The sequence below is a fragment of the Oncorhynchus nerka genome, linkage group LG4, assembly GCF_034236695.1.
Source record: "Oncorhynchus nerka isolate Pitt River linkage group LG4, Oner_Uvic_2.0, whole genome shotgun sequence".
NCBI lineage: Eukaryota > Metazoa > Chordata > Actinopteri > Salmoniformes > Salmonidae > Oncorhynchus > Oncorhynchus nerka.
In genome coordinates, this window is record NC_088399.1 from 95,881,133 (window position 1) to 95,900,418 (window position 19,286).

A 19,286-nucleotide genomic window follows, 5' to 3' on the forward strand; every position below is an offset into this window, starting at 1 on the left:
TGTACACACACACACTCACATATATCATGTCAGAGTGGTAATCTTCTCAACCTTTTCCATATGCGTGTGTGTGTGTGTGAGTGTGTTGAGAGAGAGGAGATGGGAGATGGGAGAGGGGAGAGAGAGGGAGGGGTGGCATTCCATGCAGGGCGCCCTGCATTAGTCACCCACATTGGGGTTGAAGTCAGATGACGCTAGGGTAGAGGGTGCAGGGCAGGAAAGGGCAGGAAAGAGGGTCACGATTGTGTGTGTGTGTGTGTGTGTGTGTGTGTTTTGTGTGTGTGTGTGTGTGTGTGTGTGTTTGTGTGTGTGTGTGTGTGTGTGTGTGTGTGTGTGTGTGTGTGTGTGTGTGTGTGTGTGAGAGAGAGTCTAACAGCTCACAGGCTGTCCTGAGCTCTCCCTCTCTCTCTCAAGCACCCACACACACACACACACACACAGTCTCGCACTGATATATATCACCTGATTTCCTATAGTTAGTGACTATAGAGATTGAGTTAGTATTTGTAGAAACACACACACACACACACACACACACACACACACACAAACAGGTGTGTGAATAGACAGACACACACTCCAGGATGAGTGTACAAACTCAATGACTCCTGTCAAGGTTGAATGGTCCTATAAACAATGGCAGTTAAAGGTGATACAATTTTAGGCATGCAATGTGGCCTTGTCCTCCACCACACTTACTGAGAATGAAACTGTATTGTAAACACACAGATCAACCCATATATCGGGTGTAGGAATGCAGAGCACACGAATTCAGCAAAAAAAGAAACGTTGAGCTTTTGTCATGTTTTTTTCACACGTTTTGATTTAAACACTTCTCAGTAGTTGGTATTCAGACTTATCTTATGCAGGTGTGTGGTAAGGCAAGCTATGTGGGTGTGGCTCCGTTGAATGTTGAATACATTTAATTAAACCGGCCGAAAACATACCCATCGTGCTTCTACACCTGCATTGCTTGCTGTTTGGGGTTTTAGGCTGGGTTTCTGTACAGCACTTTGAGAGATCAGCTGATGTACGAAGGGCTATATAAATACATTTGATTTGATTTGATTTGATTGTGTGTCAGACAGAATTGATCAGGAGGTTTTTCTAAAAGCAATCCCTTTAAATACTGTTCACCTTTAAATTTGAATTTGATCGGCACAACGCTAGAACATAAAGTGGGAATGTGGATAAAGAAGTGTTCACATTTGTCTCTGTTTCAGAACCCGATGCTTACATTTAAAAACACTCAGACAATACAGCTCGTTTATGTTCAGGGAAGTATTCACAAATCTTTACCTGTAAAGAAAAAAATTGGGTTGGAGAGCCTTTACGTACAAAATAATACAACGATGGTTTGACTCATTACCCATGGTAATGTTGGGAGACTATTGGACATAGAATTGTAATGGTGTATTATAATAGTGTATTATAGTATAAAAATAATGTATACCCTATAGTGTTTTATAGTATGAATATACTGTATACCCTATAGTGTATTACAGTATAAATATACTATATACCCTATAATGTATTATAGCATAAATATACTGTATACCCTATTGTGTATTATAGTATAAATATACTGTATAGCCTATAGTGTATTATAGTATAAATATACTGTATAGCCTAAAGTGTTATAAATATACTGTATACCCTATAGTATATTATAGTATAAATATACTGTATACCCTATAGTATATTATAGTATAAATATACTGTATACAAAATAGTGTATACCCTATAATGTATTATAGTATAAATATACTGTATACCCAATAGTGTATACCCTATAATGTATTATAGTATAAATATACTGTATACAAAATAGTGTATACCCTATAATGTATTATAGTATAAATATACTGTATACCCTATAGTGTATTATAGTATAAATATACTGTATACCCTATAGTGTATTATAGTATAAATATGCTGTATACCCTATAGTGTATTATAGTATCAATATACTGTATACCCTATAGTGTATTATAGTATAAATATACTGTATACCCTATAGTATATTATATATAGCCTAAAGTGTATTATAGTATAAATATACTGTATACCCTATAGTATATTATAGTATAAATATACTGTATACCCTATAGTATATTATAGTATAAATATACTGTATACAAAATAGTGTATACCCTATAATGTATTATAGTATAAATATACTGTATACCCAATAGTGTATACCCTATAATGTATTATAGTATAAATATACTGTATACAAAATAGTGTATACCCTATAATGTATTATAGTATAAATATACTGTATACAAAATAGTGTATACCCTATCATGTATTATAGTATAAATATACTGTATACCCTATAGTGTATTATAGTATAAATATGCTGTATACCCTATAGTGTATTATAGTATCAATATACTGTATACCCTATAGTGTATTATAGTATAAATATACTGTATACCCTATAGGGTATTATAGTATAAATATACTGTATACCCTATAGTATATTATAGTATAAATATACTGTATACCCTATAGTGTATACCCTATAATGTATTATAGTATAAATATACTGTATACAAAATAGTGTATACCCTATAATGTATTATAGTATACCCTATAATGTATTATAGTATAAATATACTGTATACTCTAATAGTGTATTATAGTATAAATATACTGTATAGCCTAAAGTGTATTATATTATAAATATACCCTATACCCTATAGTATATTATAGTATAAATATACTGTATACCCTATAGTATATTATAGTATAAATATACTGTATAACCTATAGTGTATTATAGTATAAATATACTGTATAGCCTACAGTATAAATATACTGTATAGCCTATAGTATAAATATACTGTACCCTATAATGTATTATAGTATAAATATACTGTATACCCTATAGGGTATTATAGTATAAATATAATGTATAGCCTACAGTATAAATATAATGTATAGCCTATAGTATAAATATACTGTATACCCTATAGAATAAATATACTGTATACCCTATAGTATATTATAGTATAAATATACTGTATACAAAATAGTGTATACCCTATAATGTATTATAGTATAAATATACTGTATACCCAATAGTGTATACCCTATAATGTATTATAGTATAAATATACTGTATACAAAATAGTGTATACCCTATAATGTATTATAGTATAAATATACTGTATACCCTATAGTGTATTATAGTATAAATATACTGTATACCCTATAGTGTATTATAGTATAAATATGCTATAGTGTATTATAGTATAAATATAATGTATACCCTATAGTGTATTATAGTATCAATATACTGTATACCCTATAGTGTATTATAGTATAAATATACTGTATACCCTATAGGGTATTATAGTATAAATATACTGTATACCCTATAGTATATTATAGTATAAATATACTGTATACCCTATAGTGTATACCCTATAATGTATTATAGTATAAATATACTGTATACAAAATAGTGTATACCCTATAATGTATTATAGTATAAATATACTGTATACTCTAATAGTGTATTATAGTATAAATATACTGTATAGCCTAAAGTGTATTATATTATAAATATACCCTATACCCTATAGTATATTATAGTATAAATATACTGTATACCCTATAGTATATTATAGTATAAATATACTGTATAACCTATAGTGTATTATAGTATAAATATACTGTATAGCCTACAGTATAAATATACTGTATATAAATGTATTATAGTATAAGCCTATAGTATAAATATACTAAATACCCTATAATGTATTATAGTATAAATATACTGTATACCCTATAGGGTATTATAGTATAAATATACTGTATAGCCTACAGTATAAATATAATGTATAGCCTATAGTATAAATATACTGTATACCCTATAGAATAAATATACTGTATACCCTATAGTATATTATAGTATTAATATACTGTATACCCTATAGAATAAATATACTGTATACCCTATAGTATATTATAGTATTAATATACTGTATACCCTATAGTATATTATAGTATAAATATACTGTATACCCTATAGAATACATATACTGTATACCCTATAGTATATTATAGTATTAATATACTGTATACCCTATAGTATATTATAGTGTAAATATACTGTATACCCTATAGTATATTATAGTATTAATATACTGTATACCCTATAGTATATTATAGTGTAAATATACTGTATACCCTATAATGTATTATAGTATAAATATACTGTATACCCTATAGTATATAATAGTATAAATATACTGTATACCCTATAGTATATAATAGTATAAATATACTGTATACCCTATAGTGTATACCCTATAGTGTATTATAGTATAAATATAATGTATACCCTATAGTGTATTATAGTATAAATATAATGTATACCCTATAGTATATAATAGTATAAATATACTGTATACCCTATAGTGTATTATAGTATAAATATAATGTATACCCTATAGTATATAATAGTATAACTATAATGTATACCCTATAGTGTATTATAGTATAAATATAATGTATACCCTATAGTATATTATAGTATAAATATAATGTATACCCTATAGTATATAATAGTATAAATATACCATATACCCTATAGTATATAATAGTATAAATATACCGTATACCCTATAGTATATAATAGTATAAATATAATGTATACCCTATAGTATATAATAGTATAAATATAATGTATACCTATAGTATATAATAGTATAAATACCCTATAGTATAAATATATTATATATAATAGTATATAATATAATATATACCCTATAGTATATAATAGTATAAATATACGTATATATATATAATAGTATAAATATAAATATACTGTATACCCTATAGTATATAATAGTATAAATATAATGTATACCCTATAGTATATAATAGTATAAATATAATGTATACCCTATAGTATATAATAGTATAAATATACTGTATACCCTATAATGTATTATAGTATAAATATACTGTATTCCCTATAGTATATAATAGTATAAATATACTGTATACCCTATAATGTATTATAGTATAAATATACTGTATTCCCTATAGTATATAATAGTATAAATATAATGTATTCCCTATAGTATATTATAGTATTAATATACTGTATACCCTATAGTATATAATAGTATAAATATAATGTATTCCCTATAGTATATTATAGTATTAATATACTGTATACCCTATAGTATATAATAGTATAAATATAATGTATTCCCTACTGCCCACATTGAACATGGAACTGTGTGATAACAACAACAAGTATTGTGCGATCTGTCAGGATCAAAACAGTTTGATCTGTGCTCCATAGTTCTTTAGTTAGCGTCCAATTTGTATTACATGAAACATAATCCACTTCTACTAGTGATCCTCAGCAACAACCACATGGAAGCGACAGAATCGACTTAGAGGAAACAAATTCAAGTAAACAATTACATTGGAATGATACGAAAAAGTAGCTTATCAAACTGAGGGGAACGAACGGTCAATTGGTAGTTAAAAACGTGTGGTTTTTACTGACAGTCACTACTGATCATGGCTAATATTTATTAACAGGATAAAACACGGAGAAAACCAATCGAATTCGTATGGCTACAACAACAAAAAATTTGCATTGGGAAAGCTTTTATCAAATCAACCTGTGTATTATACATGAAACGCATGCATTTGACCTTCACACAAAACCTCTTAAAAATGCATATACACAGGTGATATAGTATCTTATCAGACTTGCTGAGGCATCCTTAATAACTAGCCATTGCTTTTTCCTTCCATGTTTGACCACTAACCCATAATGGTTTAGCGATAGAAGTCGTTGCTCACAAAACGTTGGTTAGTCCAGAGGGTCATGCGTACATTTCAAAGGAGGTTAATAAAAGGTCAAAGGTTAGAGGTGACCGCCGATCATCACGGACATAACCTTTGACCCTGGCCCACATTGCCGTGTTCATACTTACAAAGAAAATGCCTCCCTCCACCTTCCGGGCTCTTCTCTGACATGACACCTTCACAAATAAAATAAAACGTTCGCAGTTTCAATGATTCATTTATTCATTCATCCTGTGATGTTTTCCAAATAATGACTCGTTCACACAACAACAACAACAACAACAACAGTTTCCATCCGCACACTGTTTATCATCTCTTTATTTATCCAGACAATCCCTTTTCAAATTAAAGAATTTACCATCGATAACCTATTTTTTCCAAGGCGATTCCTAACTTTGCGAAAGACAGCAACAATCTGATGTTCGCACTTGTTACAATTCCCTCTCGCGGAACGACTAGGTTTTTTATAGCAGTCAGCTACTGTCCTGCCTTCGTATTTCAGAAGGCTCTTATACTACAGAATGCCCCCTGAGAGAGAGATGAGAGTTTCATTGCTGCTGATCCTCTGTCTATAATACCTTGACAGTATTAGGATGGCTTGACTCTGTGTGTGTAGCAGGACAACTGATGGCCCACCTCAACAACAGCCCCTTCACATTACACTCCATGCAGTTCGGCTTCAGAGCGAAACACTCCACAGAAACGACCAACTGCTATCTTCTGGAAACTGTGACGTCCAAGATGGACTAAATGGGGTGTTGTTGGGGCTGTGTTTCTGGACCTAAGGAAGGCTTTTGATACTGTTAATCATGAGATTATCATCACAAAATTGTCCAAGTTCAACTCCCCCCCGATGCCTTGAGATGGATGAAATCATACCTTGAAGGCAGAACTCAATGTGTCAGAGTGAGCAATGAGCTGTCGCCCACGCTTAGCTATGATGTGGGTGTGCCACAAGGCTCAATACTGTTCAGCCTGTACATTAATGATCTGCCTTTTGTCTGTACTGAGTCTGAAGTTAAAATGTATGCAGATGATACAGTGATATATGTGCATGCAAAGAGAAAACAACAAGCTGCACAAGAACTCACTACTGTAATGGTCCAGGTTACAAAGTGGCTCAGTGACTCACTACTGTAATGGTCCAGGTTACAAAGTGGCTCAGTGACTCACTACTGTAATGGTCCAGGTTACAAAGTGGCTCAGTGACTCACTACTGTAATGGTCCAGGTTACAAAGTGGCTCAGTGACTCACTACTATAATGGTCCAGGTTACATAGTGACTCACTACTGTAATGGTCCAGGTTACATAGTGACTCAGTGACTCACTACTGTAATGGTCCAGGTTACATAGTGACTCAGTGACTCACTACTGTAATGGTCCAGGTTACAAAGTGGCTCAGTGACTCACTACTGTAATGGTCCAGGTTACAAAGTGGCTCAGTGACTCACTACTATAATGGTCCAGGTTACATAGTGACTCACTACTGTAATGGTCCAGGTTACAAAGTGGCTCAGTGACTCACTACTGTAATGGTCCAGGTTACAAAGTGGCTCAGTGACTCACTACTGTAATGGTCCAGGTTACAAAGTGACTCAGTGACTCACTACTGTAATGGTCCAGGTGACTCAGTGACTCACTACTGTAATGGTCCAGGTTACAAAGTGACTCAGTGACTCACTACTGTAATGGTCCAGGTTACAAAGTGGCTCAGTGACTCACTACTGTAATGGTCCAGGTTACAAAGTGGCTCAGTGACTCACTACTGTAATGGTCCAGGACTCACTACTGTAATGGTCCAGGTTCAGTGACTCACTACTGTAATGGTCCAGGTTACAAAGTGGCTCAGTGACTCACTACTGTAATGGTCCAGGTTACACAGTGACTCACTACTGTAATGGTCCAGGTTACAAAGTGACTCAGTGATTCACTACTGTAATGGTCCAGGTTACAAAGTGGCTCAGTGACTCACTACTGTATTGGTCCAGGTTACAAAGTGGCTCAGTGACTCACTACTGTAATGGTCCAGGTTACAAAGTGGCTCAGTGACTCACTACTGTAATGGTCCAGGTTACAAAGTGGCTCAGTGACTCACTACTGTAATGGTCCAGGTTACAAAGTGACTCAGTGACTCACTACTGTAATGGTCCAGGTTACAAAGTGACTCAGTGACTCACTACTGTAATGGTCCAGGTTACAAAGTGACTCAGTGATTCACTACTGTAATGGTCCAGGTTACAAAGTGGCTCAGTGACTCACTACTGTATTGGTCCAGGTTACAAAGTGGCTCAGTGACTCACTACTGTAATGGTCCAGGTTACAAAGTGGCTCAGTGACTCACTACTGTAATGGTCCAGGTTACACAGTGACTCACTACTGTAATGGTCCAGGTTACAAAGTGGCTCAGTGACTCACTACTGTAATGGTCCAGGTTACACAGTGACTCACTACTGTAATGGTCCAGGTTACAAAGTGACTCAGTGACTCACTACTGTAATGGTCCAGGTTACAAAGTGACTCAGTGACTCACTACTGTAATGGTCCAGGTTACAAAGTGGCTCAGTGACTCACTACTGTAATCGTCCAGGTTACAAAGTGGCTCAGTGACTCATGTCTGCATTTCAATGTGAAAAAAACTGTCTGCATGTTCTTCACAAAAAGGGCAACAGATGCTACTGAGACAGATGTCTATGTGTCAGGGGAGAAGCTCCAGCTGCTATCTGATGCTACTGAGCCAGATGTCTATGTGTCAGAGGAGAAGCTCCAGCTGGTATCTGATGCTACTGAGCCAGATGTCTGTGTGTCAGAGGAGAAGCTCCAGGTGAGATCGTTACAGTGCAAGATGCTTGACTGCTCTTTATGTGAGATCTTTACAGTACAAGATGCTTGACTGCTCATTATATGAGATCTTTACAGTACAAGATGCTTGACTGCTCTTTATATGAGACCTTTACAGTACAAGATGCTTGACTGCTCTTTATATGTGACCTTTACACTATAGGATGTTTGACTTCCTCTTTTATCCTTTAGCCAGAGATATCAAACATGGGATGACATGCAGAGGGTTTATAATATCCTCTAGTTAGTGGTTGATCCCGAGTGATCAAATACTCACATCCCTGTAGTGTGAAAAGTTTTGCACTCTATAGGGAATAGGGTGCCAGCCCTGGTCTAAGGTAGTGCACTATTTAAGGAATAGGGTGCCATAGAACTCTGGTCTAAAGTATTGCACTATATAGAGAATAGGGTGCCATAGGGCTCTGGTCTAAAGTATTGCACTATATAGGGAATAGGTGTGCCATAGGGCTCTGGTCTAAAGTAGTGCACTATATAGGGAACAGGGTGTCATTTGGGACACAGTTGTAGCCTTTACATTCTCCCTAGAGCATCTCACAGTTGATGATGTTAGACCTTGAGGTTTGCGGGATTGAATCCCTGAGCTGACAAGGTAAAACTGTGCCATTCTGTCCCTGAACAAGGAAGTTAACCCACTGTTCCCCTGAACAAGGCAGTTAACCCACTGTTCCCCTGAACAAGGAAGTTAACCCACTGTTCCCCTGAACAAGGAAGTTAACCCACTGTTCCCCTGAACAAGGAAGTTAACCCACTGTTCCCCTGAACAAGGAAGTTAACCCACTGTTCCCCTGAACAAGGAAGTTAACCCACTGTTCCCCTGAACAAGGAAGTTAACCCACTGTTCCCCTGAACAAGGAAGTTAACCCACTGTTCCCCTGAACAAGGAAGTTAACCCACTGTTCCCTGGTAGGTTGTGATTGTAAATAAGAATTGATTCTTTACTGACTTGCCTAGTTAAATAAAAAAATATATATATATTTCTTTGCGATATGATTTAACTCTTGAATATGTTACATGTTTTGGAGAGCCCTTTCTGTGCAAAATGATATGACTATTAATTAAGTTACATCTTTTGGAGAGACCTTTCTGTGCAAAATGATATGACTATTAATTAAGTTACATCTTTTGGAGAGACCTTTGTGCAAAATGATATGACTATTAATTAAGTTACATCTTTTGGAGAGCCCTTTCTGTGCAATATTATGTAACTATTAAATATGATAGCTTTTGGAGAGACCTTTTTATGCAAAATGATATGACTATTAATTAAGTTACATCTTTTGGAGAGCCCTTTCTGTGCAATATTATGTAACTATTAAATATGATAGCTTTTGGAGAGACCAATATGCTATAACTCCAGCCCCAAGGTATTTCAGCTCTAAGAAGACCGTCTCTCCCACATCGTCCCTAAGAAGGGTGCATCACGTCATGCCAGGGTATTTTTACACTCAACTTGAGAGGGCTGAACCACTGACGTGATCTGATTTCGCACCTTCATGGGAACGTGCGGCGGTGGAGATATTTGTTATACTCTGCTTTGTCTCAGGGTAGTAAGTTAGTGGTCTGTTGATATCCCTCTGGTGCTGTGGGGGATATGTGCTTTGAAAAAGATTATATCCTGCCTGGGAATGGCCTTGTCCTGGGGTAACTTCAGACAGGGCCACGGTGTCCCCTGACCCCCCCCCCCCCCGTCTCAGTCTCCAGTATCATTGCTGCAATAGGTTATGTGCCGGGGGGGGGGTCTAGGGTCAGTCTGTCCTATCTGGTGTAATTCTCCTGTCTTATCTGGTGTCCTGTGTGATCCTGGGTATTTGATATTCGGGATTTTATAGGGAAAAGCAAAAGCAGCAGCTATTCTTCCTGGAGTCCAAACAAAACAGGGAACATAATACAGAACATTTATAGACATGGACAGCTCAAGGACAGAACTACAGGGCTGCCCAACCATCTTCCTGGAGATCTACTGTCCTGTGGGTTTACTGCCCAACCATCTTCCTGGAGATCTACTGTCCTGTGGGTTTACAGTCCAACCATCTTCCTGGAGATCTACTGTCCTGTGGGTTTACAGCCCAACCATCTTCCTGGAGATCTACTGTCCTGTGGGTTTACAGTCCAACCATCTTCCTGGAGATCTACTGTCCTGTGGGTTTACAGCCCAACCATCTTCCTGGAGATCTACTGTCCTGTGGGTTTACAGTCCAACCATCTTCCTGGAGATCTACTGTCCTGTGGGTTTACAGCCCAACCATCTTCCTGGAGATCTACTGTTGTAACGATTCTCGTTGGTGGAAGGAGAGGAGGACCAAAATGCAGCGTGGTAAGTGTTCGTCATATTTTAATTGAAAAACTGAACACTACACAAAATAACAACGAAGAGAAAACGAAACAGTTCTGCCAGGTGAACAGACACCAAACAGAAATTAAACACCCACAACCAAAATGGAGAAAACAGACTACCTAAGTATGATTCTCAATCAGAGACAACGAACGACACCTGCCTCTGATTGAGAACCATACTAGGCCAAACACATAGAAATATAGCAACATAGAAAAAGGAACATAGACTACCCACCCCAACTCACGCCCTGACCAACCTAACACAAAGACATAAAAAAGGAACTAAGGTCAGAACGTGACAACTGTCCTGTAGGTTATCAGTCCAACTCTCTTCCTGGAGATCTACTGTCCTGTAGGTTATCAGTCCAACTCTCTTCCTGGAGATCTACTGTCATGTAGGTTATCAGTCTAACTCTCTTCCTGGAGATCTACTGTCCTGTGGGTTTACAGTCCAACCCTCTTCCTGGAGATCTACTGTCCTGTGGGTTTTCAGTCCAACCCTCTTCCTGGAGATCTACTGTTCTGTGGGTTTTCAGTCCAACCCTCTTCCTGGAGATCTACTGTCCTGTGGGTTTTCAGTCCAACCCTCTTCCTGGAGATCTACTGTCCTGTGGGTTTACAGTCCAACCCTCTTCCTGGAGATCTACTGTCCTGTGGGTTTTCAGTCCAACCCTCTTCCTGGAGATCTACTGTCCTGTGGGTTTTCAGTCCAACCCTCTTCCTGGAGATCTACTGTCCTGTGGGTTTTCAGTCCAACCCTCTTCCTGGAGATCTACTGTCCTGTGGGTTTACAGTCCAACCCTCTTCCTGGAGATCTACTGTCCTGTGGGTTTTCAGCCTCAGCCTCTTCCTGGAGATCTACTGTCCTGTAGGTTTTCAGTCCAATCCTCTTCAGATTTCGATGAAACATGGTGCAGTTGTCATGCCCTGGCCATAGAGAGGCTTTTATTCTCACTTTGGTTAGGCCAGGGTGTGACCAGGGTGGGCATTCTAGTTTCTTTATTTCTATGTTTTCTATTTCTTTGTTTTTTGCCGAGTGTGGTTCCCAATCAGAGGCAGCTGTCTATCGTTGTCTCTGATTGGGAATCATATTTAGGCAGCCTTTTCCCTGCCTGTGTTTTGTGGGTAGTTGTTTTCTGTATAGTTTATTTGCTTTACAGAACTGTTCATTTTACACTTTGTTATTTTGTTCGAGTGTTTTGATCAATAAAAATCATGAACACTTACCAGGCTGCACTTTGGTCCGATCCTCATTAAGACGAGAGCCGTAACAGAAGCCCCAAAATTGCCCTCGCTGGAAGCCTGCGTTTCAGACAGTGGGTAGCTGCGAACGTTCTACTTTTAACAGAGATGATTGTTCTTGGTCCCAAGAAACAAAGAGATCTTCTGTTGAATCTGACAATTCATCTTGATGGTTGGGCAGCCCTGACATACATTATATATTGGTTTCCAAATGGCACACGCAGCCTACATATCAATACAGACACACAAACTAGGTCCAATAGGGGAGAGGCGTTGTGCCGTGAGGTGTTGCTTTATCTGCTTTTTGAAACCAGGATTGCTGTTCACTTGAGCATTATGAGATGGAAGGAAGTTCCATGCAATAATGGCTCTATATAATACTGTTCACTTTCTGGAATATGTTCTGGATTTGGGGACTGTGAAAAGACCCCTGGTGACATGTCTGGTGGGGTAAGTGTGTTCTGGACCTGGGGACTGTGAAAAGACCCCTGGTGACATGTCTGGTGGGGTAAGTGTGTGTGTCAGATATGTTTGTAAGCTGACTATGCAAACAAGCGAGGATTTTCAACAAATTGATGTTTCTATCGGGCTCCCGAGTGGCACAGCTGTCGAAGACACTGCATCTCAGTGCAAGAGGTGACACTGCAGTCCCTGGTTCAAATCCAGGCTGAATCACATCTGGCTGTGATGGGGAGTCCCGTGGGGCACAATTGGCCCAGTGTTTTCCGGGGTAGGTCGTCATTGTAAAGAAGAATTTGTTCCTGACTTGCCTAGTTAAATATAAGAGCGTTTTTCCCAATACTTTCGTTTCCCTAAAATGGGTGGGACCATGTGCAACGTGCTGTAATTTGTAAACTATTCACCTGATGTGGGTGAAAATCCCCTCAAATTAAAGCCAACAGTCTGCACTTTAACATCTTAGTCGTTTCATTTCAAAACACTGTCCCAATACTTTTGTAGCTCACTCTGTCATATTCCACTCAGTGTTTTCTCCTTACACAAGGAGAACATACTACGTATAGAATCACAATGCTCCTGTGAGAGTTATGTCTGCCCATCGGACAGGTCTGTTTAATAACTGGGATCACAGGATTATGAGTCATGATATGGTATTTACATAACTCAAAACCAGACACCCTCCATAGTGGACACCAGGGAAGGAGAGGAGAGGAGAGGAGAGGAGAGGAGAGAAGAGAGGGGAAGGGAAGAGAAGAGAGGAGGAGAGGAGAGGAGAGGAGAGGAGAGGAAAGGAGAGGAGAGGAGAGGAGAGGAAGAGAAGAGAAGAGAAGAGAAGAGGAGAGGAGAGGAGAGGAGAGGAAGAGAAGAGAAGAGAAGAGAAGGGAAGAGGAGAGGAGAGGAGAGGAGAGGAGAGGAGAGGAGAGGAGAGAGAGAGGAGAGGAGAGGAGGGGAAGAGAAGAGAAGAGAAGAGAAGAGAAGAGAAGAGAAGAGAAGGGAAGGGAAGGGAAGAGGAGAGAGGAGAGGAGAGGAGAGGAGAGGAGAGGAGAGGAGAGGAGAGGCCAGGAAACAACAGTACATGACAGACGAAAGGGGGAAAGAGGTAGGGGAGGAGAAAGGAGAACGATAAGGACAGGGGCAGAGGGGGGAATTATAATGACAAAGAAGAGAGATATGAGAGAAGGTTAGGATAACAAGAAAGCTAGGAGAAGGAGGAGCAGAACAGAGAGAGAGGAGAAGGTAGAGGATAACAGAGAGAGAGGAGAAGGTAGAGGATAACAGAGAGTGAGGAGAAGGTAGAGGATAACAGAGAGAGAGAGGAGAAGGTAGAGGAGAACAGAGAGAGAGGAGAAGGTAGAGGATAACAGAGAGAGAGGAGAAGGTAGAGGATAACAGAGAGAGAGGAGAAGGTAGAGGATAACAGAGAGTGAGGAGAAGGTAGAGGATAACAGAGAGTGAGGAGAAGGTAGAGGAGAACAGACAGAGAGAGAGGAGAAGGTAGAGGATAACAGAGAGTGAGGAGAAGGTAGAGGAGAACAGAGAGAGAGGAGAAGGTAGAGGATAACAGAGAGTGAGGAGAAGGTAGAGGAGAACAGAGAGAGAGGAGAAGGTAGAGGATAACAGAGAGAGAGGAGAAGGTAGAGGATAACAGAGAGAGAGGAGAAGGTAGAGGATAACAGATAGTGAGGAGAAGGTAGAGGATAACAGAGAGTGAGGAGAAGGTAGAGGATAACAGAGAGAGGGGAGAAGGTAGAGGATAACCGAACGAGGGAATAGAATAGTGTTTACTATACTACACCACTACAGTAGAATAGTGTTTACTATACTACACCACTACAGTAGAATAGTGTTTACTATACTACATCACTACAGTAGAATAGTGTTTACTATACTACACCACTACAGTAGAATAGTGTTTACTATACTACACCACTACAGTAGAATAGAGGTTGAAAATGTCAGTGAAGACACTTGCCAGTTGGTCCATGCATGCTCTGAGTACACGTCCTGGTAATCCATCTGGGCCGGCGGCTTTGTGAATGTTGACCTGTTTAAAGATCTTGCCCACATCTACCGAGAGTGTTATCACACAGTCCTCCAGAACAGCTGGTGCTCTCAAGCATGCTTCAGTGTTGCTTGCCTCGAAGCGAGCATAAAAGGCATTTAGCTCGTCTGGTAGGCTTGAGTCACTTGGCAGCTCACGTCTAGGTTTCCCTTTGTAGTCCATCATAGTTTTCAAGCCCTGCCACATGCGATGAGCATCAGAGCCAGTGTAGTAGGATTCAATCTAAATCCTGTGTTTGACGCTTTGCTTGTTTGATGGTTCGTCTGAGGGCATAGGAGCTACCGCTCCTTGAAAGCGGCAGCTCTAGCCTTCAGGTTGATGCAGATGTTGCCTGTATCCATGGCTTCTGGTTGGGATATGTACTTACGGTGACTATGGGGACGACGTTGTCGATGCACTTATTGATGAAGCTGATGACTGAGTTGGTGTACTCCTCAATGCCATTGGATTAATCCCGGGAACATATTCCAGTCTGTGCTAGCAAAACAGACCTTTAGCTTAGCATCTGCTTCATCTGACCATTTCCTTAGTGAGCAAGTCACTGGTACTTCCTGCTTTAGTTTTTTCTTGTAAGCAGGAATCAGGAGGATAGGGGGACAGCTTTGTAGGGACAGCTTTGTATGCATCTCTGTGTGTGGAGTAAAGATGATCTAGAGTTATTTTTCCTCTGCTTGCACATGTGACATGCTGGTAAAAATTTGGAAAACAGATTTAAGTTCGCCTGTGTTAAAGTTCCCAAACACTAGGAGTGTCCCTTTTGGGTGAGCATTTTCTTGTTTGCTCATGGCCTTATAGAGTTTGTTGAGTGCGGTCTTAGTGCCAGCACTGGTCTTTGGTGGTAAATAGATGGCTACGAATAATATAGACTCTCTTGGTAGATAAGGTGGTCTACAGCTTATCATGAGGTACTCTACCTCAGGTGAGTAATACCTTGAGACTTCCTTAATATTAGACATTGCGCTCCAGCAATAATTGACAAATAAACACACCCCCACCCCTCGTCTTACCAGACGTAGCTTCTCTGTTCTGCCAGTGATTTGAAAATCCCTCCAGCTGTATATTATCTGTGTCGCCGTTCAGCCACGACTCGGTGAAACATAAGATATTACAGTTTTTAATGTCTTGTTGGTATGATCATTGTAATCGTAGATCATCAGTTTTATTTTCCAGTGATTGCATGTTAGCAAGTACAATTGATAGCAGTGGGAGTTTAATCACTCGCCTACGGATTTCAGAAGGCTGCCTGATCTGCTTCCTTTTTCCCTCAGTCTTTTCTTCACGCAAATGACAGGGATTTGGCCCTGTTCCCTGGAGAGCAGAATATCTTTCTTGTTGGACTCATTAAAGGACTTGTTAAAAGAAAAAGATTCTACCAGTTTGTGGTGAGTAATGCCAGTTCTGATGTCCAGAATTTTTTTTTCGGTCATAAGAGATGGTTGTAGTAACATTATGTACAAAATAAGTTAAAAAAATAAGTAAAAAACAACACAAAAAAACGAACGAAAGCCATTCTCTTCGGCGCCATCTTAAATGGCTAAATGACTATACTAAATGACCATACTAAATGACCATACTAAATGACCGTACTAAATGGCCATACTAAATGACCGTACTAAATGACCATACTAAATGACCGTACTAAATGACCATACTAAATGGCCGTACTAAATGACCATACTAAATGACCGTACTAAATGACCATACTAAATGGCCATACTAAATGACCGTACTAAATGGCCGTACTAAATGGCCGTACTAAATGTCTGAGCTACAGGCAGTTAGATTTGAGTTTGTCGTTTTAGGTCGAAAATTGAAAAAAAGGGGGCTAATCCTTTTAAAATAGGTGCTCTCGGAATAATACTCAACAAGTACAGATTACACAACTGTTATCAACTCTCTCACGAGTCACAAACACACACACAGTGCATGTGTACACGTGCACACAGACACAGACATGCACGCATACATAGGAGCACTCTCTCCCCCTCTCACTCTCCAATATCTTTCCACTCTCTCTCTCTCTCTCTCTCTCTCTGTCTCTCACTCTCCCCTATCTCTCTCTCTCTCCCCCTCTCTCACTCTCCCCTATCTCTCTCTCTCTCCCCCTCTCTCACATCTCTCACTCTCCAATATCTTTCCACTCTCTCTCTCTCTCTCTCCCTCCCTATCTATCCCTCCCCTATCTCTCTCTCTCCCCTCTCTCACATCTCTCTCTCTCTCTCTCTCTCTCTCTCTCTCTCACTCTCCCATGAATCTAACCCACTCTCTCTCTCTGCCCACTCTCTCTCTTACTCTCTCACTCCCTCTCCTTTTTCCCCCTTCTCTCTCTCTTTCACTCTCTCTCTCCTTGTTTGTCCTCCTCACCTGTCAAGAACATTAACACTCCAGAGAATCGTTCTTTAATCGCCCCCCTCCACTGTGTTATAGGTGGTTACAGTATTTACTGTAAAGCAGATTACAAGGTAGGAGTTTCTGTTTTGAGAACACCTGACAGTCTCATAGGCATTCACCTCCAAAACTATTGGCACCCTTGATAAAGTTGAGCAAGAATAGACTGTATACAATTTAAAATACAAATACTGAGCCGTATTGTACACGGCGAAAAAAAAGTAGAGTTAGATTATTTTGTTAGCCTACAATATAGCTCAGTATTCATATAATATTTTTTTTACAGTCATTTGTACTCATCTTTATCAAGGGTACCCAAACTTTTTGGAGGTGACGGTACACATGCCCCTGCTAAGCTAAAGTCATAAACACAGAGTAAATGTATGCCTAGAGCCTAATCCCCGAGAGCAGAGCGCGTGATGACTGACCTTAGTGTTAAAAGATAGAGATGGACAGAGAGAAAGAGAAATAGGGAAAGGAGAGAATAAAATATTGAGAAAGAAAATGTAAGAAATAGAAAGCACGAGAGAAACAGGAAGCAGTTTCAGATTGTCAAATAGAAAGGAGGAGAGAAACAGGAAGCAGTTTCAGATTGTCAAATAGAAAGCATGAAAGAAACAGGAAGCAGTTTCAGATTGTCAAATAGAAAGCATGAGAGAAACAGGAAGAAGTTTCAGATTGTCAAATAGAAAGACAACAATGAATGTTTTGAAAATATAGAGGGGGCAGTGAGAGACGTGTTTAATTTGTTTTATTTATTCAGGGGAGCGACAACACCAATAGACTAAAACACTAATAAACCACAACACTAAGAAACCACAACACTAATAATCCACCACAACACTAATACACCACCACACTAATAAACCACCACACTAATAAACCACAACACTAATAATCCACCACAGTAAATAAACCACAACACTAATAAACCACAAAACTAATAAACCACAACACTACTAAACCAACACACTAATAAACCACCACACTAATAAACCACAAAACTAATAAACCACAACACTACTAAACCACAACACTAATAAACCACAACACCAATAAACCACAACACTACTAAACCACAAAACAAATAAACCACAACACTAATAAACTACAACACTAATAAACCACAACACTAATAAACCACCACACTAATAAGCCACAACACTAATAAACCACCACACTAATAAACCACAACACTAATAAACCACAACACTAATAAACCACCAAAACACTAATAAACCACCACACTAATAAGCCACAACACTAATAAACCACAACACTAATAAACCACAACACTAATAAACCACAACACTACTAAACCACAACACTAATAAACTACAACACTAATAAACTACGACACTAATAAACCACCAAAACACTAATAAACCACCACACTAATAAGCCACAACACTAATAAACCACCACACTAATAAACCACAACACCAATAAACACCACACTAATAAACCACAACACTACTAAACCACAACACTAATAAACTACAACACTAATAAACTACGACACTAATAAACCACCAAAACACTAATAAACCACCACACTAATAAGCCACAACACTAATAAACCATAACACTAATAAACATAACACTAATAAAACCTAACAACACCAATAAACTACAACACTAAGAAACCACAACACTAATAAACCACAACACTAATAAACCACAACACTAATAAACTACGACACTAATAAACCACCAAAACACTAATAAACCACCACACTAATAAGCCACAACACTAATAAGCCACAACACTAATAAACCACCACACTAATAAACCACAACACTAATAAACCATAACACTAATAAACCATAACACTAATAAACCACCACACTAATAAACCACAACACTAATAAACCATAACACTAATAAACCATAACACTACTAAACCACAACACTAATAAACCACAATACTAATAAACTGCAACACTAATAAACCACCACACTAATAAACCACCACACTAATAAACCACAACACTAATAAACCACCACAACACTAATAAACCACAACACTACTAAACCACCACAACACTAATAAACCATAACACTAATAAACCACAACACTAATAAACCACCACACT

The 19,286-nt window shown here is 38.4% G+C and overlaps 1 pseudogene; it reads right to left on the reverse strand.

Annotated features, from left to right (window-relative positions):
• LOC115123794 (uncharacterized) overlaps window positions 1–19,286 on the reverse strand; it is a 92,875-nt pseudogene that overhangs the window by 43,010 nt on the left and 30,579 nt on the right.